This window comes from Peromyscus maniculatus, chromosome 23 (assembly GCF_049852395.1).
Source record: "Peromyscus maniculatus bairdii isolate BWxNUB_F1_BW_parent chromosome 23, HU_Pman_BW_mat_3.1, whole genome shotgun sequence".
Lineage (NCBI taxonomy): Eukaryota > Metazoa > Chordata > Mammalia > Rodentia > Cricetidae > Peromyscus > Peromyscus maniculatus.
In genome coordinates, this window is record NC_134874.1 from 53,812,873 (window position 1) to 53,837,023 (window position 24,151).

A 24,151-nucleotide genomic window follows, 5' to 3' on the forward strand; every position below is an offset into this window, starting at 1 on the left:
TTTAGTTCTTTGAATACATTTGTAGTCCTTTATTTGAAGTCTGTTTCTAGTGAGTCTAGGCTTTTCTGGGAATGGCTTCTAGCAATACCAGTTCCCCCCCATGTACATGCCCTGTCATCCTCAATTTCTTTGCATGTTTCATGTTTGTGTGTGTGTGTGTGTGTGTGTGTGTGTGTGTGTGTGTGTGTAAAAACAAACATTCGATACACTTGGGATGTGAGATCTCCCCCATCCTGGGGTTTCATGTTGCATGCAGCTGGTTGTTGGTGTGGGGAGGTCGTTCTTCACAATTTCTGCTCTCTCAGGTGGCCGCTGACATCTCTGTCCCGTTAGCTTGATGGTCAGCTAATAATTCAAAGGACAGCTCCTTACACACACTGACCTCACATCGAGGAATGTCCGCATTCCAGCAGGCATTTCAGAGCTCTATCCGGCCCTCACTTACTGCCTGCCCAAAGACGCAAAGCCATCCAGAGGTGAGCTATTGGGGGGTCTCCTGAGGTTATCCCTAGGGACGTTTACAGCCCTGCCCTTGACCATGGTTTTCTGAATCCTCAAGAATGTGTCAGAGTTTTTCAAACCTCACAGTGAGTACATCACTCAACATTGTCCTTTGAAGATTCCGACCCAGGGGCTGGAGAGATGGGTCAGTGACTAAGAGTGCTTCTGCTCTTCCAGAGAAGTTGATTTAGTTCCCAGCACCCATGTCGGGGCTCACAGATGCCTGTGTCTAGGCTCCATGGGATCTGATGCTTTCTTTTGGCCCCTACAGGCACCTGCACTCATGTGCACATTGCCACACAAAGACAAACACCCGAACACATCACTGAAAATAAAATAAATCTCTTTTAAAAAGAGAGAGACTGCCAGTCCTTTCTTCTTTCCAAATGCTTTTCCCCTCAGGCAGCTGCGGTTGTTTTTGAAAAAAATGCCTCAGGTATGAAACTGTTTCACAGAACCAATTCTGAGAGAAATCAAATAAAGACAGCTGAGAAAAGAACTTTGAAGGGAGCTGCCATTCAGGTCAAGTAGACACAGTCCTCTGGGATAGGGCTCTCAGGGAGCTCAGATGCATTCTGTGCCTTCCAGTGTCTGCGAGGCAAACGTTTTCCAGCTTTCAGTTTGGCTTTCAAGGCCACAGGGAAGCAGGGAAAAGGCTGCTGGGAATAAGGAAGTGAAAACCACTAGGCAACAGGATCACCCACACTCTGACGCTTGATTCCACTGGAAGCCCTTGATAACGTTTGCGGTGCGTTGGTTAATTTCAGGCTCCAGAAAAAAATAGATTTTGCTGATTTTGTGAGCGTTCTGGCTGCTTTTCTAGAGGATCAACTTTTCCTAAGTCCTCAGTCTACCATTCTAGAGGCTGCATCCGTTAACCTTGTACTGAAGAACTGAACCGGAAAGCCACCCTCCTTGGTTTACACTTCAAGGACTCTGGTTGTTTTTTCAATTATTTCTATAATTTGTTAATTGGCTTTCGAAAATGGAGGTCATCTCCATTCTTGATTGCACATCAAAGGAAGAGCTTTCCTTCAAGGCTAGGTCAGAAGGAATGGAGAGATAGAGGAAGACACGTCAAACTCAAAGGTCCCAGAGACATCCAAGAGCTGGGAACAGACTGCGCACGCGCCACGGGGAGTGGCACCTTGGTTTGTACCGCACTGTTGTGTCGTGGAGAAAAGGAGGGGGGGAGGGCTGCGTTTAGGAAACACTATGACAACTAATATAAATAATTCAAGCTGAACTTCTTCAGTTTACGCGGCTGGAGAGATGGCTCAGCAGTTAGGAGCACGGCTGCTCCTGCAGAGCCCAGCACCCACGTGGCCGCTCCCAACTGGAACAACTCCAGTTCCCGAGGTCGGACGCCCTCTGCTGTCCTCCACAGGTTCATGCACACTGGTGATGCAGAGACACACACTTGCACATAAAATAAAATTATAAAAACTTCCTCCAGCTTCCACCCTGAGTCTGTCCTTCCTTGCTTCTTTCCAATCATTCCTTCTTTTCCCACTCCCTTCATCCAGGGGCGACCTAGACATCACTAGCTCCATTGAAACTTTGTACAACTTTATTTTCGTTTCTCGGTGCTTGAACTCAGACACAGGCATTACGTATGTTAGACTCATCTCTACCTCTGAACAGCATCCCAGTCTCTTGCTATAAATGATTTAGATCCATTATCCTATGACTAAAGCTTCAATTTACACATCAACTCCATCATGCAAATTGATCTGGACTTTCAGTACTTAATTTGTTCTTCAAGTAAGATTTAGGTTTTATGTTGCTAATCTTAAAATCATTGCCTTAAGAAGACCCCTGAAAATGATGTATTATGATCAAGCAATAATGGGAATTAAAGAGAAAAAAAAACTTAAAAGCTTAAAATTAGAATAGATTCATTCATTTAGAAAACATATGAATGTCTATGATGCACAGACCTGTGGTAGGTATGGGAAATTACAAAGCAAATTAGATGAAGAATCAAACGAGGGCAGAAATTATTTAATCACACCCCAATTGCATTTCTTAAGAGGAAAACTGAATATTTCATTAGAAAATTTATGTATTAGAGTTTTTTTTTAAATCAATGCCCACGAAACAGGTGTGATCTTGCTTCTTTTCTCATTAGATTACAATCCTGTATCCCATTTGTACTGTCAATGACACAACACTCTGAACATAGTAAATAACCTTGTGGGAATTTGGGGGAAATAAACTTAATTCAGAGCCATGGAAAAAATGTATACTTTCATACATCCTGATCATAGGAAGCCTTTCCGCAAATATCCTGGTAATGAAGTCATAGCTTAAGTTTGTATTAAGAACGAAAGCAGCATTATCCATCACCGGCTCATTATCCCTGCTTCTTCTAGTGTCCTCAGAGCCGCAATGGAAAAACGATGTCAGCTTCCACCAATCTTTTCCTCCAAAGGCACAGAACCCGGTTAGAATCATCTATCATCACAGGCCCTAAGTAGTCAGAGGTGCCCATTCCTCCCGGATCTCACCCCAGTAGGCACCTCCCCCAGCCACAGAGTTATACACACCACACTTGAAGTTCTGCTCTTTCTCTAGGCAATAGCATAAGTTTGTAGAGTCAGTCGTACTTCTCACGGAGGCAAAGGGATTAGGTACCATCTTTGTTTCCTGTTGCTGTGATACAATCCTCTGAAGAAAGCAACTGAAAGGTAGAAGGTTTGCTGGGCTCAGCGTTCCAGATTACAGTCCATCCTGGCAGCGGGGTCACAGTGGTGGGACCTTGAGAGAACTCCTCTTATTACATCCACCGTCAAGAGCAGAGAGCAACGGACAAACGGCATGCATGCTGCTCGGATAGCTGCGTCTACAATTGTAGAGTCTGGGGTTCTCTGCGCTGGGGATGGTGCCACCCACAGTGGGTGGGTCTTCCCACCAGTTAAGGTGATTCCCTGTTGTGGGATGGTCTGTATGTCAAATTGCTCTGATTGGTCAATAAATAAAACACTGATTGGCCAGTGGCCAGGCAGGAAGTATAGGCGGGACTAACAGAGGAGAATTGAGAGAACAGGAAGGCAGAAGGAGTCACTGCCAGCCGCGGCCATGACAAGCAGCATGTGAAGATGCTGGTAAGCCACAAGCCATGTGGCAAGGTATAGATTTATGGAAATTAATTAATTTAAGATATAAGAACAGTTAACAAGAAGCCTGCCATGGCCATACAGTTTGTAAGCAATATAAGTCTCTGTGTTTACTTGGTTGGGTCTGAGCAGCTGTGGGACTGGTTGGTGACAGAGATTTGTCCTGGCTGTGGGCCAGGCAGGAAAACTTTAGCTACAATTCCCCCATGCCCACATGCCCTCCAGCCAACCTAATCTAGACAAGCTCTCATTGAGATTTGGTTCCTGGGCAATTCTAGGTTGTGGCAAGTTGACAAAGCCAGACGTTGTCTTCCTGGGCGGCAGAGTACAGCTCTCTTAGCAGGTAAAGGGAAAGTTCTACAGATTTCCATCAGCATCCACCCCCACACCTGCTCGCCCTCCTGTTATGAATTAACCGTCTGTGTTCCTAGGGACAAGTTGATCAACCTCTTTCTGCAACATCACTTCAAAAATGCCCCCTTCTCACCCTCATGGAACATTCTATAATTTCTTGTACTTAAGAGGCAGAACTGTCTCTCATGCTCACATTCCCCCCAAAGAACATGCCGTTTCTTTGCTTCTCTTTAAAGCATAGTGGGTTTCACAGCTCATTTCCATTCACCATCCACTTTCTCTTCTCTTGAGCCCTCCTCAATCAAGTCAAATCTTAGCCCTCATCATACTTGGCCATGCAGCTACATTCGCTGGCATTGTACAGTGTCTCCTCTTTGACCCACTTGCTTGCTGGGATTCTTGAATTTCTTTCTCATAGCTATGACCTCGTTCAGCCTCAGTCTCCTTGACCTCTCCCTGTTCCCTGCACCCTTAATGTTGGAAAGTCCAAGACTTTAGTCCACACACTCCCCACAGCCCCCGACCAGCTAATCCATCTAATCATAAGATAATTCCAACCAGTCACACACACATTTAGGTACTAAAATGTACTGATGACTCCTGGTTCATTTCTTCAGGCCAGACCTCTCTTTGAACTTCACATCCATATATCTGACTAATTATTTGGCATCTCTATTTGGGCAGCTAATAAATGTCTCAAACTCATGCTCAAAATTTATCATTTCTCACCCTCCCCCATGACAGTATCTGCTACTCCGGCAGACGTTGGCCTCTCAAAAAGTCCATCCTGCTGACTGTTCAGAACCTCGGAGCCATCTTGGACCCTTTGTCCCCAGCCTCATCCCACAGCCCATCCATCAGCACATCCTGTCAGCTCAGCCCTCAGACTACATCCGGAATGGGATTGCTCCACACATGCCACAGCACTCGAGGCGGGTGTTCCATGTCACCTGGAACACTGTTGTTGTCTTCTGACTGACCTGTAGCAGGAATCTTAAAAAGTTCTTATTCATAAAATCAAACCTGAGGCCAGTTGAAATGCTGAAAGATCAGAGAGACAGAACAAGCCACAGCTAACCTCACCTGGCCAACTTCTCAGCTGATCTTGTTTCCTCAGACTGGAAGCCTCTGTGTCCTCATATCCAAATGGCTCTCAGCTGAACTGTGCTGCTCAAAACCTAAAAGCTTAACCAGGCCAAATACTTAACCAGCCAACTAGTTTCTGGTCCTCACGCCTTATATACCTTTCTGCTTTTCTGCCATCACTCCCTGGGATTAAAGGCTTGCTTTCTTGGGATTAAAGGCGTGTGTCACCATGCCTGGCTGTTTCCAATGTGGCCTTGAACTCACAGATCCAGAGGGATTTCTGCCTCTGGAACACTAGGATTGAAGGTGTGAGTGCCACTATTTTCTAGCCTTTGTATCTAGTGACTGTTCTGTCTCTGACCCCAGATAAGTTTATTAGGGTGCACAATATTTTGGGGAACACAATACCACCACACTGACCCACCAGCTTGGATCCTGTGCTCTGCTTGCAATTTAGTCCTAACACAGAATCCAGAGTGGTCCTGTTAGCTCCTAAGACAGATATGGTGCCTCTTAGCACAAAATCTCCAGTGCCTGGCCATTGGACGCAAGGTAAAACCCAACATCCTTAAATCGCCTGTAGCGTCCTAAGGATTTGATGCCTGTCTTTCCTGACCTCGTCTCCAGCCACTCTCATCCATGCTCCTTCCTCTCCAACTGTGTTGATCTTTTTCCCCCCAAGCATGCTTCTACCTCAGGACCATCACATCTGCTGCTGCTCCTGCCGAGAAGTCCATCCTCCTTGTCCATGTGCCTGGCTCCTCCTCTTTCCCAACTGTAATCTTCCCATTGAGCCTTTTATTCCAGACTTCAGACATCCTGCTGAACAGCCTACATAACTTCAATCCACTAATTTTGCCTTTTTTAAAGTAAATTATAATTAGAGAGGTGATTGATAGAAAGATAGATAGATGATAGATAGATAGATAAATAGATAGATAGATAGATAGATAGATATACAGATAACATGGATGACATAGGTACAAAGCACATTGTAAGCATCTAGAATTGTTCAAGGCACATAAATTTATCTATTAGACGCTAGCTGAGTGAAGGTGAATGTATACCTGGAGAGTTGTATGTCTGTCTCATGGGAACACTGGAGAGGGAGAGGACGAAATTGTTTTCAGAAGAAGGCACACTCTACCGAAGGAATGAACCAAGGTTTTCCACTTAGTCAAATCTTAGGGATATGACTTAGAAACAGGAAAGTCACATAGATCAGAAGACAAACTATGCATGGGAATCACAGAACCAGTAGACAGTGAGTTGAGGCCAGGAAGTCTGGACGGAGTCTTCAGCTCAAGACAGAGCAGTGACTACAAATGTTACAATAAGGTGATGCTGCTGGGAGTTAAGAGAGACGTGAGACTATAATCTCATCAAAATTCGATGAATGTACTCAATAGCAGATCATACACCGCCAAAGAGAGGGAATGTCAGGAAAACTGAACCGGCATTTCATTAAGAGAAAAAAGTGGGGAGGAATATGTGTGATTAAGAAACAAAGGGGATTGAAGGAGACACTCTAATGTGGCAATGAATGGAGTCTTAAGGATAATCAGAGGAAATGCTTTAAATGATAACAATTGAGAATTGTGCAAGCCTTAAGAACGTTGCCTGTTTCCAGGAAGTGCACATCCAGGAAGAACAGCATCCTACAAAGAGAGCTATGCTTAGACACACGGTAGTGGGACTTTAAAACACCAAACCAAAGACAAAAATCATTTTTTGAACTGCCTCAGAGAAAGGAAACACTGTGGCAACTTCTGAGTAGCTTTCTCAGTGACAAAAATGGAGGTTAAAATCCAGCGGACTCCGTATTTGAAAATGTGACGGTCAGAGCAGCCAGCCTCCAAGTCAGCATTCTGTGTAGCTGTGACGCAGGAATGAAAGTCAAGTCTGCACATTTAGAAAATGGGAGCGTCTGCTAACAAGATTTATTTCTGAAAGAACTGTTAAATTATTTCCTTCAAACCTCGGGGAAATGATTCTACGAGGACAGTCTGGAAGACAAAACAAGACGGGTAGACAAGAAGATGCAAATTATTTAGATAAATCCTAATGGACTTTATGTGCATAAAATTATGTTGGTAGTTTAAAAAGCTTTACAGACCCGTTCGTAATTCCAGTCTCATAATACATACACTCAAGTTGATGTGTGTTTAAAGTCTTAATGGGATGCCAATGCAAATTTCTGAGGCTGGTAATGTGACTTCCAGTTTAAGTGGCCTGTTACATTGGTAACACAGAAAGCAGATGGATTTTTTTTTTTCTGAAGTCGGATGGATTTTTTTCCCTCCCTGTTACCACACTGCTTCTGATTATGTGACAAATACGTCACCTGTCCACTATTGCTGTGACTGAAGAACCAAAGCTCCTGCATTTTTAAAATAAGGCCTAAACGTTCTCCATCTTAGGTCTAGGCCTTGAGTTACTGGATCCAGTCCACCCAGATTCCAGGAATTAGAAAGTGCAAAGTACAGAGTATCCCAACCCTAGTCTCCATGGTGATTGCTTAAAACCACAGAAATGTTCCCCACCTGAGGGCAGTCAATGAGGAACAGTGACCGGCACCCCCCCTTTGATGTAAGCTAAAGATAAGGTTTCTGCTTGGCGGTGGGTTCACATGCCTTTAATCCCAGCACTAGGGAGGCAGAGGCAGGCGGATCTTTGTGAGTTCGAGGCCAGCCTGTTCTACAGAGCGAGATCCAGGAAAGGCGCAAAGCTACACAAAGAAACTTTGTCTCGAAAAACCAAAAAAAAAAAAAAAAAACCAACAAGATAAGGTTTCTGGAAAGTCCCTAGAACCGAGCCAATCAGAATTGTACCTGTACTCACACCCCAAACTGATGTAACTTTGTGGGTTTTGCCTTTAAAAGCTATGCACTATTCAGGCTGAGCACCTCCTCCAGCCTCCACTGTGCTGGATGACTTGACGGGTCTGGCCTAGGCTTGAATTGCTCCCCAGTAAAACCTTGCTTTTGCATTCGGATAAGCTCGTTGGGATCTGGGCACAGCAGTGACGAAACACCATGACAGAAAGCAACTTATAAAAGAGAGAGTTTGTTTGGGCTCGTGGGTCCGGAGGAATAAGAGGCCATCACGGCGGCGGCAGGGAGGCAAAGCATGAGCAGAAAGCTGCGAGTTGACGCATTCCAACGCTAGCTCAGAGTAGAGAGACAGGAACGGGAAGCCGGTTGAGGATTTATGATCTGAAGCCTCCCCCAGCGGCTGCTTCTCCAGCAAGGAGGCAGTCTGAACCTCCCAAGCAGCTCCACCAACTAGGAATCAGCTGATGAAATTCTGAGGCTTATGGGGGGTGAGGTGGGGGTGGGGTTCTCATCCAAACCACCACAGGGGGAAAAATTCGCTTTGACTCCTAGTTTCAGGGGTTCCGTGTTTTCCTGATCCTGTCATCGTGGGTCTGTGGCAAAGTGGGGCACAGCGCCCCCTCTCGCCCGCATGACAAGGCGGCACCCTTCGTGGTGGGCTGGAACCCAGGATGAGAGGGAGGAGCCAGGGCTCCAATACAAAGATCAAACACAAGCCCAAGTGACCTCGGTCTTCCTGCCAGGTTTTCCAGATCCCATCACCTCCCGACAGTGCCTTCAGATAGAGACTAAGCCATGATCTTAGTCTGCGGGGACATGACCTCTGGGGGGGGGGGGGGCGGCCTGAAGATCCATATGATGCAGTTTTGTGTGTGTGTGTGTGTGTGTGTGTGTGTGTGCGCGCGCGCGCGCGCACGCGCGCTGAAATTTGGAGTTCTCCAAACCAAAGGAGAGGATAACTGTGGGGCTTACTTTGTGTGTGTTTTTGTTCTCAAAAACGGGAACCTGGAGCTGCCTGTTGTCCTTCAGCTGAAATGGCTGCTTCGTGTATTTTATTACAGTTGAAAGTTACATGGTCAAAGGATAAATTATGGATTACTCCCCTGTGGCAAGTGCTAAGTGCTAATCCGCTATTTTTTTAGCTTATGGTTTTCTTTTGTGGCTACAATGATAAATGATAACACAGTAGGTTACTAATCTCCTTCAATGCACTGTTTTGCTCCACTCATACAAGTATTAATATGGAATGCTTTCGGTATAATTCGATTTGAAGCTTTCCTGTTTTCATTATGAAAGAATTAAACATGAGAAAGGGGAACGAGTACCAGCCTCAGGCCCCTAACCAGGCCCCCAAACCGTTAGCCTCAGCAGAAATATTCTTGTCATATTTCTTGTGGCATCAGCAGAATCACCTTGTGACACTGTCTGGGTCTAGCAGAACATCCTGTGGCTATTCTAGGAAGAAAAGCAGCCCCCATGGAGAGTCCCCATTGCTGTATTCCCCCTCCCCGGTGCTGATCTTTAAACTGGCAATTATGTATTGCCCCGAATGCTATGTTAATTTTGTGGGTTTTGCCTTTAAAAGATGTCTGCAATTACTGTTCGGGGCTCCTCTCACTGACTAGTAGAGGGGGCCTGTTTGCGCAAATGACTAAATAAAGACTCTTGTGATTGCATCAACTGGTCTGGAGTCCGGGTTTCTGGGGCGCCCACCTGAGAGGATAGTGCCCTGAGTCTGGGCTCTGTCAATTATTCATTCGACTTAGTTATAATTGTATTTTCTTTTTATTTAAATTTTTATGTGTATGATCATTTTACCTGCAGGTTTGTCTATACACTGTGTATGTTCGGTGTCTGTGGAGGCCAGACAAGGATGACAGATGCCCTGGAACTGGAGTCACAGATGGTTGTGAGCCACCAAGTGGGTTCTGGGTATTGAACCCGGGTCCTCTTGAAGAGTAGCCAGTGAGCTTAACCACGGAACCATCTCTATACCCCCTACTTACAATCATCTTTAATAATGACATGTTGATGAATTTTCACGTTCATTTTCTTTGTTGGGGCCTCAACCCCAAACCGTCCTTAATGATCTTCCCCAGGAGAATGAGCAGTTGAATAACACATTTGTACATACAATGGGATTTCACTTCTCAGTGAAAAACAGAGATCCCATTCATGCAGCCACATAGACAAAAGAAAAACCTCCTATGGAAAGATCCTAGGACAGGAGAAAAGAAGAGGTCACAAAAAAGCATGTAAAGGTCAAAGCTAATTTCCAGCATTAAAAATCAGATACGATGATCTTCATTGTCAGCGTGATGGATTTAAAATCACCCAGGAGGTGGTTAGAGCATAGGTGTGGTGAGCTCGTGGGGGCATTTCCACAGAGTAGGAACGGGTGGGAAGTCACACCTCGTGGGGGCATTTCCACAGAGTAGGAACGGATGGGAAGTCACACCTCGTGGGGGCATTTCCACAGAGTAGGAACGGGTGGGAAGTCACACCTCATGGGGGCATTTCCACAGAGTAGTAACGGATGGGAAGTCACACCTTGGATATGGTGGCACTATGCCATGGGATGTTGACTGCATAGAATAAAAGGAGAAAAAGGGAAAGGGTGGTTGGAACCTAGCATTTACCTTTCTCTGTCCTGGCTGGCCGTGGGGGAGTAGTTTTCCTCTCCCACATGCTCCTGCTGCTACAATGTCAGGTTAGATTTCAGGGAGACCATGGGACTACACATGGAACTTCACCCCTGACACACACACCGAACCACGAGCCAAAGTAAATCCCCTCCTTCAGCTTGTTTCTGCCAGGCACTTTGTCAGGACAGTGAAAAAGTCATCAAGAGGAGGTGCTCTGGGAGATGACTGCACAAGAATTGACTAAGAAGGGTGAGGTGGTGGGTTTGAAGTTCAATGAAGGGACATGAAGGGAAAGATAAGCCTTTTTAGGTGCTCTCATTCACATAAGACACACCTGCTACCCATTTCGGACAATCCTGGGCTTCTGCAGCCCTGTCCAACTAAAATAGTAGAAATATATTGGCATCGCATCCACAGAAAATCTGGTCACAAAGTACTGCGTGGTGGAGAGATAGTAGAAGTGGGCATGGAGTACTGTGTGATGAGATGGTAGATGCAGTCATGGAGTACTGTGTGATGATGAGATGGTAGATGCAGACATGGAGTACTGTGTGATGATGAGATGGTAGACGCTGACATGGAGTACTGTGTGATGATGAGATGGTAGACACAGACATGGAGTACTGTGTGATGATGAGATGGTAGATGCAGACATGGAGTACTGTGTGATGATGAGATGGTAGACGCTGACATGGAGTACTGTGTGATGATGAGATGGTAGACACAGACATGGAGTACTGTGTGATGATGAGATGGTAGACACAGACATGGAGTAGTGTGTGATGATGAGATGGTAGATGCAGACATGGAGTACTGTGTGATGATGAGATGCAGACATGGAGTAGCGTGTGATGATGAGATGCAGACATGGAGTACTGTGTGATGATGAGATGCAGACATGGAGTACTGTGTGATGATGAGATGCAGACGTGGAGTATTGTGTGATGAGATGGTAGACAATGACATGGAGTACTGTGTGATGATGAGATGCAGACATGAAGTACTGTGTGATGATGATGAGATGGTAGACACAGACATGGAGTACTGTGTGTTGAGATGGTAGATGTAGACATGGAGTACTGTGTGATGATGAGATGGTAGACGCAGACATGGAGTACTGTGTGATGAGATAGTAGAAGCTGGCATGGACTCCGGGAAAACAATCAGCCTGCTTATCACCTGTGCAAAGATGAGCGTGAAATCATGGTGACTGACACAAGTACCTGCTCCTTCAGTTCCCAGGTGACATCACGTGGCAACAAGTATCCACAACTTCAGGAAACAGTAGCCTCACCTAATGGCCACAGTCTGGTAAGAGAAGCCGAGCAGATGGTCCTAGTGTAAGCAAATGCTGCAGAAAAGAGTTTAAAATATACATCTTCAAGAAAACACTGTCGGCTTCTGTCAGAACACGGTTCAGGAACGGAGCTCTGTGAGGAGGATTCTGAGGGCTTGTGAGAAAACTCCAAGAAGACAGGACAAGACTTTGTGACCTCAGCCTTTCTTCAAACCCACGGGATTGTTCTTGGAATGTGTTTTTGTACCCCTCCCAGGTGTAGCAGATAGAAGCGGGGTTGGGGTCGTGCGGGCGGTCCCTGATGCTGCGGCGCCCACTGGTCGGGCTGGCAGTGGCCGCCCTAGGTCACTCCCTTGCAGAGGGCACGGCAGGACCTAGGCCAGTGGTGCTGAGTGGGCCGTTGGGGGTAGGGAAGAGCACCCTGCTCAAGAAGTTGCTCCAGGAACACGACAGCATCTTTGGCTTCAGTGTGTCCCTTACTACAAGGACCCCACGACCAGGTGAGGAAAATGGCAAAGATTACTACTTTGTGACCAGGGAGATGGTGCCCCGTGATATCGCAGCAGGGGACTTCATCGAGCATTCTGAGTTCTCGGGGAACCTGTACGGGACAAGCAAGGCGGCTGTTCGTGCTGTGCATGCCATGAACCGCATCTGCGTGCTAGACGTCGCCCTACAGGGTGTTCGCAGCATCAAGAAGACTGATCTGCATCCCATCTACATCTCTGTACAGCCCTGCTCGCTGGATGTGCTGGAGCAATGACTGTGCCTGCGTCATTGAGACCGAGGAGAGTTTGGCAACGCGGCCGGCAGCTGCCCGGACTGACATGGAGGAGGAGCCTGGCTTGTTTGACCTGGTGATCACCAATGACAACTTGGATACAGCCTATGCCGCACGTACGGAAGCAGGCGCTCTCAGAGGAAATCAAGAAAGCTCAGGGGACCGGCCATGCCTGAGGGCCTGCTTCATTCCACAGAGTCATGACTGTGACCCACATATGTTTGGGCTATGAGGTGGGGTGATCTTTGCCAGGACACCGAGGACTTGTAATAGGCTTCCGCTGTGGAGCTGCCCCTTGTCTGGCCACATGGTGGCTCTTCAGCCTGTCCTGGCTTGCTGAGGCTAAAGTCCTACGATACATACCCACACCTATTCTCCCTGGGCTGGGCTGCCCCTGTCCGTATCCCTGTCCCTCCTGCTGGAGCAGGACTCACATTCTAATAAAGTAACTATTGCATTAAAAAAAAAAAGTGGGTTTGGTTCAGATGACCCATGGCCGCATGCTATTGCTGTTCAGAAGGTTTCTAGCCTGAACTCATGTCAACTTTATTTATATGACCTTTCGTATGTACATTGTCTGATGCTCTAAATACAGTTGGCTATTGTGGCCGGGTGGTGGTGGCTCACGCCTTTAATCCCAGCACTCGGGAGGCAGAGGCAGGCAGATCTCTGTGAGTTCGAGACCAGCCTGGGCTACAGAGTGAGTTCCAGGACAGACTCCAAAGCTACACAGAGAAACCTGTCTCGGAAAAAAAAAAAAAAAAGAAAAGAAAAGAAAAAAAGTTGGCGAATGCATGAGACTTTAGTGTGCCTCACTCATCAGCTCTATTTTCCCACATTCCTACAGAGAAACTAAACAAAGAGGTTTCTGTGGCTGTGAGAAGCATCATTACCAAGCACAGCCTGGGGAAGAAAAGGTTTATTTGTCTAACAACCACATCAGAGGCCCTCACTGAGGGAAGTCAAGGCAGAAGAAACTCGAGCAGAAACCTGGAGGCAGGAACTGAAGCCAGGGAGGAGTGTTGCTTCCTGCCTGGCTCCCAACAGCTTGTTCAACCTGCTTTTTAAGGCCACCCAGGGCCACCTACCCAGGGGAGCCCACAGGGGCTGGGTCCTCCCACTTCAATCAGAAAACGACCCGCTTCCAAGCGCCCTGGCCAATCTGATGGGGACCTCTTCTTAATTGTGGTTCCCTGCTTCCCAGATGGCTCTGGCCTATGCCAAGCTGACCCAAACAACAACCAGCACTGGTGGGAACAAGGTTTTTAAAAACAAACAGAAATTTTTGAGCCGAAAAATACAATCAGTAAAATAAAGAGCATGACAGAAGACCGCAAGGAAAATTAGTGATGTCAAACACTGGCTGTTTGAAAATATACCGTCCTCGGAGAAAAACAGAGAAGAATAAAGGTGGATAACGAAAGCTTGCAAGAACTTTGAGGCACCTTTTGAAAAACCAACATTTGGGTGCATGATATTAGAAAATATTTGAGAGTGACTGAGGAGCAAACAGGCTATTTAAAGAGACGGCGACAGGGAGCCCCTTAACCCACAGAAGGATGAGAGACATCCAAATACAGGGCACTCAAAGGCTGTCAGCCTCAGTGAACTCAGCCAGGGCTTCCCCTGGGCTGTAACAGAACCCGCAAAGATGAAGGAGAGAGAAAAGGTAGCAAGAGAAAAGAAAGACACCTTCCTTCTCTCTCTCTCTCTCTCTCTCTCTCTCTCTCTCTCTCTCTCTCTCTCTCTCTCTCTCTCTCTCTCACACACACACACACACACACACACACACACACCAAATTCCCCAACAGAGAGAGTAAGAGGAGATTCTCACAGAACTGGAAAGAAGGAAATCTCCCAACTCGGGTACTGCACATGGCCCAGGCGTCCTCTAGACATGGACGCAAGACCAAGAGACCCCTGATGAAAGCTGGATGTTTCTGCCGTAGACCTTTCCTGTAAGATACACCTGGGGAGGTCTCATGCTGGAAGGGAGATGTGATGAGTCAGAAGATATCATCAAAATATGAAACTCACTAGCTGGGGAAAATACAGACACATTCGGGTCATATGATTAAATATAAAATGATAAACTCTGAAACTTCTTGAACTCCAAGGGAGAAAGTCTAGGGGCGTGAGGGATTTTTAGGCCATAGAATCTATTCTATATGAATCTTTAATGATGGGTACATGTAATATGCCTTTGCCCAAATCCCACAGACTGTCCAACAGAATCCCAACTCTGGGCCTCAGTAAATAATGCTAACATGAATATCGGCTCACCAGCTCTAAAAAGGTACCACACCATCACAGGATTAATAAAGAGAACTGGGAGCAGCCGAGTATGGCAGGATATGTGAGAATTCTCCATACTTCCCATTCATCTCTTCTACATAACTGAAACCCTTGTACGAATACATTCTATTACTAATTCTAAAAGAACCCCTGAACAACCAGACAATCCTCAATCCCAGCATGCACTTCTAAAAAGTCTCAAATTCCTCCATGTCCTGTTCTTGTGCTAGCCTCAGTAGTTTTGAGCCTTAAAACTCAGTGCAAGTTCCCCAGAGGGCTTTTTTTTTTTAAAAAAATATGGACTTTATTGTTTCAAATTCTATATTAACTACAGGGTGGTTACAAATCTGTTTTAGCTAATATTTCTTTAAATGAGACCTTCGGTAAAAAGAAATATGGATGCTATTGGCTTAAAGCTTTGAGTCTACTGGATTTGGGATCTTGAGGCTGTAAGCCTCTAAATTAATGTGCAAGCAAAATAATTTAAGCCTCCCCTAAAATAAAACCCCACAAAATCAGAACTACGAGCATCCCTTGAAGAAGGGAGTCGTGTCTTAGCATGGACTAAACAGTCTCTTTGGACGTGCAGGGGTATGTTTGGAAGGGGTCGCTGTGTGTAACTCCTGGATGTAGAGCAGAGAACAAGCCTGAAGGCCTGGGGAACCTACTCCAGAGCTCTGACCACCAACTGCAGTGAAGAAACCATCCAGGAAGCATTTATGCTGCCCTTTCGGAAGTGTTAGCTGTCCTTCCATTCAGCCAAGCCAGACATAACTCATGATGTCAAGCAGTTTCACTGCAAAGACCTTGACTGAAGGTATGGCCACTGGGATTTGTGCTGCTTAGAAAAAAAAAAGTTTTTTGTGTTTTTTTTTTTTTTTTTTTGGTTTTTTGAGACAGGGTTTCTCTGTGTAGCTTTGGAGCCTGTCCTGGATCTCCCTCTGTAGACCAGGCTGGCCTCGAACTCACAAAGATCTGCCTGTCTCTGCCTCCCAAGTGCTAGGATTAAAGGCCTGTGCTGCCACCACCGCCACCACCGCCACCACCACTGCCCAGCTGAAAAAAAAGTTTTAAACAACCACAAATGCTAAAACCTTGAAGCTAGAGGTGGCTCCTTCACGGAGTTGATTAGTAATAATGTGTCTTAGAATCAAGTTGTCATGTTTGACAATTATTTTCTCCATAATATGAATCTCTTGTTCTACATCCACTATCTGAAAGGTTAAAATGTAGGTTGAGGGTCCCAAATCTTCTCAATCATCTCCCCAAAATGGTGCCATTCCAAAGTCATTATTTCTGCCACTAATCTTTTTGTCAGACACATGGGACACATTGGTGTCACTTTGCAATCCTTCCCCCTCTTCTGATTCTCCGGAGACTGCAGGCACCTCTCCCCAGTCACTATGGAGCTAGTGTGCATTGAGTCTGCAGGGACCTGTGCTTGGTCTGACCCTCACTGCCAAGGACTTCTATTCCCCAGAGACCAGGCCAACAGCCAGGGTGGGAACCCTCTGCCTGGAGAGGTCTTGAGATGCCTGTAAAGAAAAACTAGAGCAGGTAGGATTTCAAGAGTTCAAGACTCCATAAGAAGAGTTGTGCCTGCTGAGACCCATCACTGGCATGGTCCCACGGCATTCTGGGTAGCTACCAAATCAACCCCCTGGGTTGCCCCAGTCTGCCATATTGGCTGCTAAGATCCTGCTTCTCAGCCTAGTTAGTATCTAGTGAACAATAAAATGCTCAATTTAAGTTAATTATTATTCATTTGTTTGTTAATTAAGCACCAGAAGGAACTAACGACTCTTTTACATCTCCTACCCTTGATCTCAGGAGAATAGGTGAGCATTGTCTCAGGAGAGCCGTGAGTAGTGACGCTTGTGGACTGAATTGTGCACCCCCTGATGGTGAGTGTGAGTACTTTTAAAGGACTAAGCAAGCTAAGGGAGGTTTACCTAGTGCAATACGTCTGTGATCCTTGTGGAAAGAGGAGCTGAGGACGTATGTACATGATGGGTTATTAATGCTGCCTTGAGATTCCTCTTCTAGGGGTGACGAGGAAGAGGTCATGTCCTTTCCTGTGGCCACATGGACAAGTTACAAGCACCACTGGAAGGCTAGTGTGTGTGTGTGTGTGTGTGTGTGTGTGTGTGTGTGTGTGTGTGTGTGTGTGTGTGTTGGCGGGTGCGTGTGCGTCTGATTTCTAAAGATTAAAATCATACAGCATCTCCTTGCTTTCTATCACTCTCATAGAGTGTCTGCTTATGTTTCCAGTGATCTGCAGAGCTAAAGGGCTTTCTGAGGCACACGTTTTCTGAGTTACAGAGCTGAACAGTCTAGCAGCTTACATTATAGTATTTCTTATAGAACATTGTGTTTTTCCACCCACATTATAAAAAGACCGAAACTGGTTTCTTCTGTAATTGACTTCAACCACGAACGCTGTGTGAATTTGCTGTTTTGATGGTGCACTTTGGATTACCCAGCCCGGCGACCCCCACATATGAATGCTGGGACTGGAGAGGGGATCGCTAGCTTACACAGCCGTAATGCGAGCTAAGCACGGAGCCTTGTTTCTTCTGCATCACAGACTATTTTTTTTTCTGCAATTCTCCCCTGCTCTTAATGTAGACTGCAAATTCCGTAGCCTAATTTAGGAAGTGCTGTCGATTCTGAATCAGGTTGTTTAAGCGACAACCAACCTGTCTCCACCCCACCAGGATGCTCCACGCCACTCCTTCCAGCTCTCCAGGTACATTGCTCAGTTAAACGTCTTCTCTTTCCCTCATTACCACAGTACCCTTCCCTCCAAGATTCTAGACCTTCTGTTTCTGTCATCCTTCATTTGGCAACACAGCTATCCCTTTCATGTGATTATTCCCCTGTCCCCTAGCCTGGAAAAATCCCCTTCCTCTATGGATCAAGAGTCTCTTTTATGTCCCCAAGTTCTAGTCCACATCGCGTCCCCCTTTCGCCCTCCTACATCTACTGCGCTATAAGAAACTCGAGGGCCAAGTCATGAGACCTTAATAAACAACAGGACAATAGCCAGTGCTCCTGAGAATTCACATGTCGCTTGTTGCACTGGCTGTCCCCTGGGGCACAGCCCATCTGAACTTCCCAGGGCATACAGCCATTGGCGATACACTCTGACACCCCTTAACTTAAGTAGCCAAACAAGGATTATATATGGAGGAGTACAGAAATATGAATAATCGATGGAATCAAAGGCAAGTTCAATACCCAGGCTAAGGGGCAGATAAGAATCTAGAAGCATCTAGTGAGCTTCTATTGCCACTGTGTGACTCAAAATGTTCAACAGTCTCCAGTGAACACATCCAAAACTTCATGGAAAGCAGAGGAATAATTCCATAAAGGAATATTGATGAGGGTGAAGGAAGAAGCCTAATGAAACACTATCACAACCAGAACAATTTTGTCACCAACAAACAAGGTTTAATTGATGCTTTGAGGAATGTCATATAGCCATTATAGCCATCTGTCAGCATCTGTGAGGGATTGGTTCTAGGCCCCCACATGGATGCTAACATGCATGCATACTTGTCCCGGTACAAAATGCTGTAGCATTTACTTTGAGCCTGTACACAGCCTCTCATAAGCCTTAAACCACCTACCTCTAGCTGATTCATATAAAAGTTAACACAATGCAAATACCATGCAAACAGCTGCTTCACTGTGTGGCTTAAGGAATAATTGTTTTTTTTTTTCAAATTCTGCACATATTTAGTACAGGTGTAAGCTTTAAGAATTATTTTTGATTCATAATTGATTGAATCCATAGCTGTCCAGCTACTCATGGTCACAGAAGGCTGTCAAGGAAGTCGTGGGAAGATACTGACTCTAAGCTCATTTGACCACGAAGTTCATTCCTCTAACCTCATCCCTGGGGACACGAGGCAAGCACTCTGCACGTTCCTCAGGCGGTGAATGTAAAGATGGAGAAGCAAATGAGTATATAACGAGAAGTGTAAAAACGGTGGAGTGCATAGACATTTCTGTAAGAACCTACAGAAGGCTTGGGAAGTACAATAAGGCACAGTTCCCAGGATGGTCCTGTATTGTCCTTCTGTCTCATTTTCCACAGGTGATGGCTACTTTTGTCTGTCCAGTTGAAATGTCTGGGATGAGGGAACTCCAGATGAGGAATTGCTTCCATCAGATTCTCCTATTACATGGGGTTGTTTTTTTTTTTTTTGATTGCTGACTGATGGAGGAGAACCACACCCACTGTGGCACCTTGGGGCAGATGGGCCTGGGTTGCATTAGAGAGCAAGCCGAGGGGAGCAAGCCAGTAAGCAGCGTTCCTCTATGCTTTCTGCATCGGTTCCTGCCTCCAGGTTCCTGCCTTGAGTTCTGCCCAGGTTTACCTTGATGACAGACTGTAACCTGCCAGCCAAATAAACCCTTTCCTGTCCAGAATGCTTTTGGTGAGTGTTTTACCACAGCATCACAAAGCAAACTAGGGCACCACAAAAAAAAGATTTTCTGCTCTGCTTTGCTACCACATTTCACAAACACTGCCTCAGTAGATTTGTGCATTTCTTTAACCATCAATGCATCGACTTTCACCTTCAGTTCAGTCTCCTTCAGATTGAAAGCCTCCTCTATAATTTATACCCTTGTGGATCTTCCTATTCTGTGAGTCTCAGAGAAAGTTTCATCTCTGCAACACTCCCTGTATTAAAAACATTGATCTGCACAACCAGCTCATTGTTTAATATCTAATACATATTAAACAGCGCATCTTTCCAACCACAATCGCATTAGTTATAGGGCAGATAAAGGGTACTCCACAGGGTCTCAAGGAGTAGAGGACAAATTAAAGGTGCCTCATGAATAATTATTCCACGATTAATCACCATGGCATTGTTTCACCAATCAATGCATTATCTCTGGAATCAACAAGGCTGAGTTCCTAGACTGGAGATCAGTTAGAGTGATGTCAAGGTCAGAAGGGCTGGATCTGGATGAGCCGCTGCTGACCTCCAGCTGGACACAGACATATGGCGCTTGAATTCTGCCCTGTGTGCTCTGCTCTGAGCAGCATGGGAGGGGCAGAAGTCATGCGGAGTATGAGGGACTCATCAAACAAGGACTTAGAAAAGTCATCGATAGAGCTGGCCACCGGTCCACGAGCAACCTGCATGCTTTAGTAGCACAAGATCCCCCTCCGACTTGGTCATTTCTTCCATGCTAAGTCATGTGGAAACCACAGAACGCTCTCAAAACGGATCTCCATGAATTAATCTGTCTTGAGCAAAGGATAATTTCTTGTTTATCAGTGGTTTCTTCGATCTTCCTGCAAGGGATTTATTTTTCTTATGAATGAAGCTTAAAGTATTGTGTGTGTGTGTGTGTGTGTGTGTGTGTGTGTGTGTGTGTGTGAGAGAGAGATGTTTTCTTTGGGGGATTAAAAAAATCTCTCAACAACAGTACACAGCTTTGAACTTTTTTCTTCTGAATATGTTATACGATGTCTCAGCCAGATCTCCATATCCTTAGATTCAAGTAAGAAGCTTGAAAGAAAAATTTTATCTGTACTGAGTCCTTTTTATCTCGTCAACATTTTTTAAGCTGCACAGTAGAACTAATGCATGTAGTGTTCTCATATCATGAATCCTCTTGAAATGACTTAACATCAATGGGGTACCTGTATGTTCTATGAGAAACCCACACCATTTCCAAGGGAGTCTTGCCCATGTGAAGGTTTGAATATTTTGTGACAGAGGGGGCTTTGCTGAAACCAACCCTCCACCCATACTGAGGGACAGCTGCACCTGGCTCACTGTAGCATGAATCTTAACAGTTCTTATTAATAAAATCAAACCCGAGGCCAGTTATTGGGGTGAACACTGGAAGATCAGAGAGACAGAATAAGCCACAGCTACCTCACCTCACTGGATCCTCAGCTGATCTTGTCTCCTCAGACTGGAAGCCTCTGAGTTCTCATCCAGAATGGGTCTCAGCTGAACTGCTGCTAGAAGCCTGAAAGCTTAACCAGCCAAATGCTTAACCAGCCAAATGCTTCTAGTTTCTGGTTCTCACGCCTTATATATCTTTATGCCTTCTACCATCACTCCCTGGGATTAAAGGCGTGAGTCACCATGCTTGGCTGTTTCCTTGAACACATGGATTTCTGCCTAGCTCTGCCTCCCAAGTGCTGGGATTAAAGGCGTGAGCTACCACTGCCTATCCTCTATATTTAATATTGTGGCTATTCTGTCTCTGACCCCAGATAAGTTTATTAGGGTGTACAATATTTTAGGGAACACAATACCACCACATTTCCCCTTTTTTTGTCTAAAATTTAAAAAAAGCTTATAACTAATACAAGAAAAATTATATCCAATAAGTATATACAATATACAGTCAAGATTACATTAACTATGTCTAGTCCATTAACATTTGACAGATTCAGATAAAAACTCCATTATATATATAAACAATGTCCAGTCCAGTAACATTGATAAACTCAAAAAATTTCATTACTTATCCTATTTAAAACAAGTAATTCCTTTTTAAAAGTATTTTTTCTTTTCATAATAGATTCAGTAACATACCTTTTGTTATTTTTATATCTTCCCCTTTTTCTTTTCAGTGTAGATTCAGTCATCTACATATTTATCCTATTATTTCTTTATCTTTTTTCTCAGAGTAGATTTAATGATCTATCTCATATCTATATTCTCTTTTCCTTTTTGCTTTCTAGGGGTGAAGACATCTTTAGGGAATCTTGAAAAGAAAATTTTTAGGTTAATTGTCAAGTCCTGTATCGTTTGTCCTGTCTCTGCATATTGAGAAAGTTCAGGGCTTGTTTCAAATCCTTGTTCGAGTAGTCTGTCAGGCTGGATCATCTCAGCTAGCCATCTCGAAATTGTCCTAAACACTTTGTAGTACAAAGTCGATCTTTCCTTGGTGTTAATCAGCTTAATGGCTTTACCATAGTCCATGTAAAATCATCTTTGTGGAGTCCTGTCATCTTTTTGAAGATTTCAAAGTCGCTGTTAGACATGGTCATGGTTCCCTGCAGATTTTTTTTTGTGTGCCTCCTCTGTGGTTTGGAGCAATCACAGTCTGATAAATGTCTGTCTCTCAGAACCACAAATGTTCTTCCCTAGAAGAGAATACCTTCACAGCAATTTCTCCCCACCATTTGTCTTGCCAAACTTTTCCAAACTGACCTTTGCCGATGCTTTCTTGTAACATGATGGTCCTGGCAATTCTTCTCTGAACAGTGGTAAACTTTTTGTCCCAGGTAGCAGCATCACCGCAGTCACCAACATGATAAGAAGAAGCCAGCAACTCAGAGCAGTAGCCGGTGCCTCCATGGTCCCACCACTGTTTGTGGCTTGGCCCCGGCCAAAGCTTCTCCTTAGCAAGCCTCCTAGGCTGGCCTCAAACTCAGGATTCTCCTGCCTCTGCCTTCTTCAGTAAATCCAACCAGTGTGCACCACCATAATTGGCCAAGTGTAGCTCCGGCCTGAGCTGGGGCCCACAGGGCCACAGGCAAGCAACTTTTTCATGAATTTGTACCACGAACGTTGGGCAACAGATGTAGCAGGAACCTTAAAAAGTTCTTATTAATAAAATCAAACCTGAGGCCAGTTATTGGGGTGAAATGATGGAAGGTCAGAGAGACAGAACAAGCCACAGCCTCCTCACCTGGCCAACTTCTCAGCTGGTCTTGTTTCCTCAGACTGGAAACCTCTGTGTCCTCATATCTGAATGGCTCTCAGCTGAACTGTGCTGCTCAAAACCTAAAAGCTTAACCAGCCAAATGCTTAACCAGCCAAATGCTTCTAGTTTCTGGTCCTCACGCTTTATATACCTTTCTACTTTCTACCACCACTCCCTGGGATTAAAGGCGTGAGTCACCATGCCTGGCTGTTTCCAATGTGGTCTTGAACTCACAGATATCCAGAGGGATTTCTACCTCTGGAGTGCTAGGATTAAAGGTGTGAGTGCCACCATTTTCTAGCCTTTGTATCTAGTGGCTGTTCTGTTTATTAGGGTGCACAATATTTTGGGGAACACAATACCACCACAGCTCACAGCGAAATTCAGACGTCTCAAATGTCCTTTCCTGAGATCGGATTTCTAGCAACTCATGAAAGTGAAACAGCTACTTACAGAGGAGTCAGGAAGTTCAATACGGCCCATGCACACACACACACACACACACACACACACACACACACACACACACACACACGCACACACACACAGAGGTTTACTTTTACTAACTAAAATCACTTTACATGCCCAATATTCCTTTTACTCCAAAAGCCATCTATCTGTAAGACAGTGATGGAGCAGCTAACACATGGTCACCTGACTCTAGGACAGTGATGGAGCAGCTAACACATGGTCACCTGACTCTAGGACAGTGATGGAGCAGCTAGCACATGCTCACCTGACTCTAGGACAGTGATGGAGCAGCTAGCACATGCTCACCTGACTCTAGGACAGTGATGGAGCAGCTAACACATGGTCACCTGACTCTAGGACAGTGATGGCTACCACATGGTCACCTGACTCTAGGACAGTGATGGAGCAGCTAACACATGGTCACCTGACTCTAGGACAGTGATGGAGCAGCTAGCACATGGTCACCTGACTCTAGGACAGTGATGGAGCAGCTAACACATGGTCACCTGACTCTAGGACAGTGATGGAGCTGCTAACACATGGTCACCTGACTCTAGGACAGTGATGGAGCAGCTAGCACATGGTCACCTGACTCTAGGACAGTGATGGAGCAGCTAGCACATGGTCACCTGACTCTAGGACAGTGATGGAGCAGCTAGCACATGGTCACCTGACTCTAGGACAGTGATGGAGCAGCTAGCACATGGTCACCTGACTCTAGGACAGTGATGGAGCAGCTAGCACATGGTCACCTGACTCTAGGACAGTGATGGAGCAGCTAACACATGGTCACCTGACTCTAGGACAGTGATGGCTACCACATGGTCACCTGACTCTAGGACAGTGATGGAGCAGCTAACACATGGTCACCTGACTCTAAGACAGTGATGGAGCATGTGGTGATAATCTAATTGTACTGAATTATTATTTTGATTGTATGTTAATAAATAAAGTTGTCTGGGAGTCAGAGCTATTAGAGCCATAGCAAGAGTGTGGCGGTGGCGGCACACGCCTTTAATCCCATAAGATCTCTGTGTGTTCAGGGATACAGCCAGCATTGGAGACATATGCCT

General features: G+C 45.4%; 1 pseudogene; it reads left to right on the plus strand.

The window, feature by feature from the left end:
• Window positions 1-12,137: 12,137 nt before the first annotated feature.
• LOC102917642 (guanylate kinase pseudogene) lies at window positions 12,138-12,793 on the plus strand (annotated as a pseudogene).
• Window positions 12,794-24,151: the final 11,358 nt, after the last annotated feature.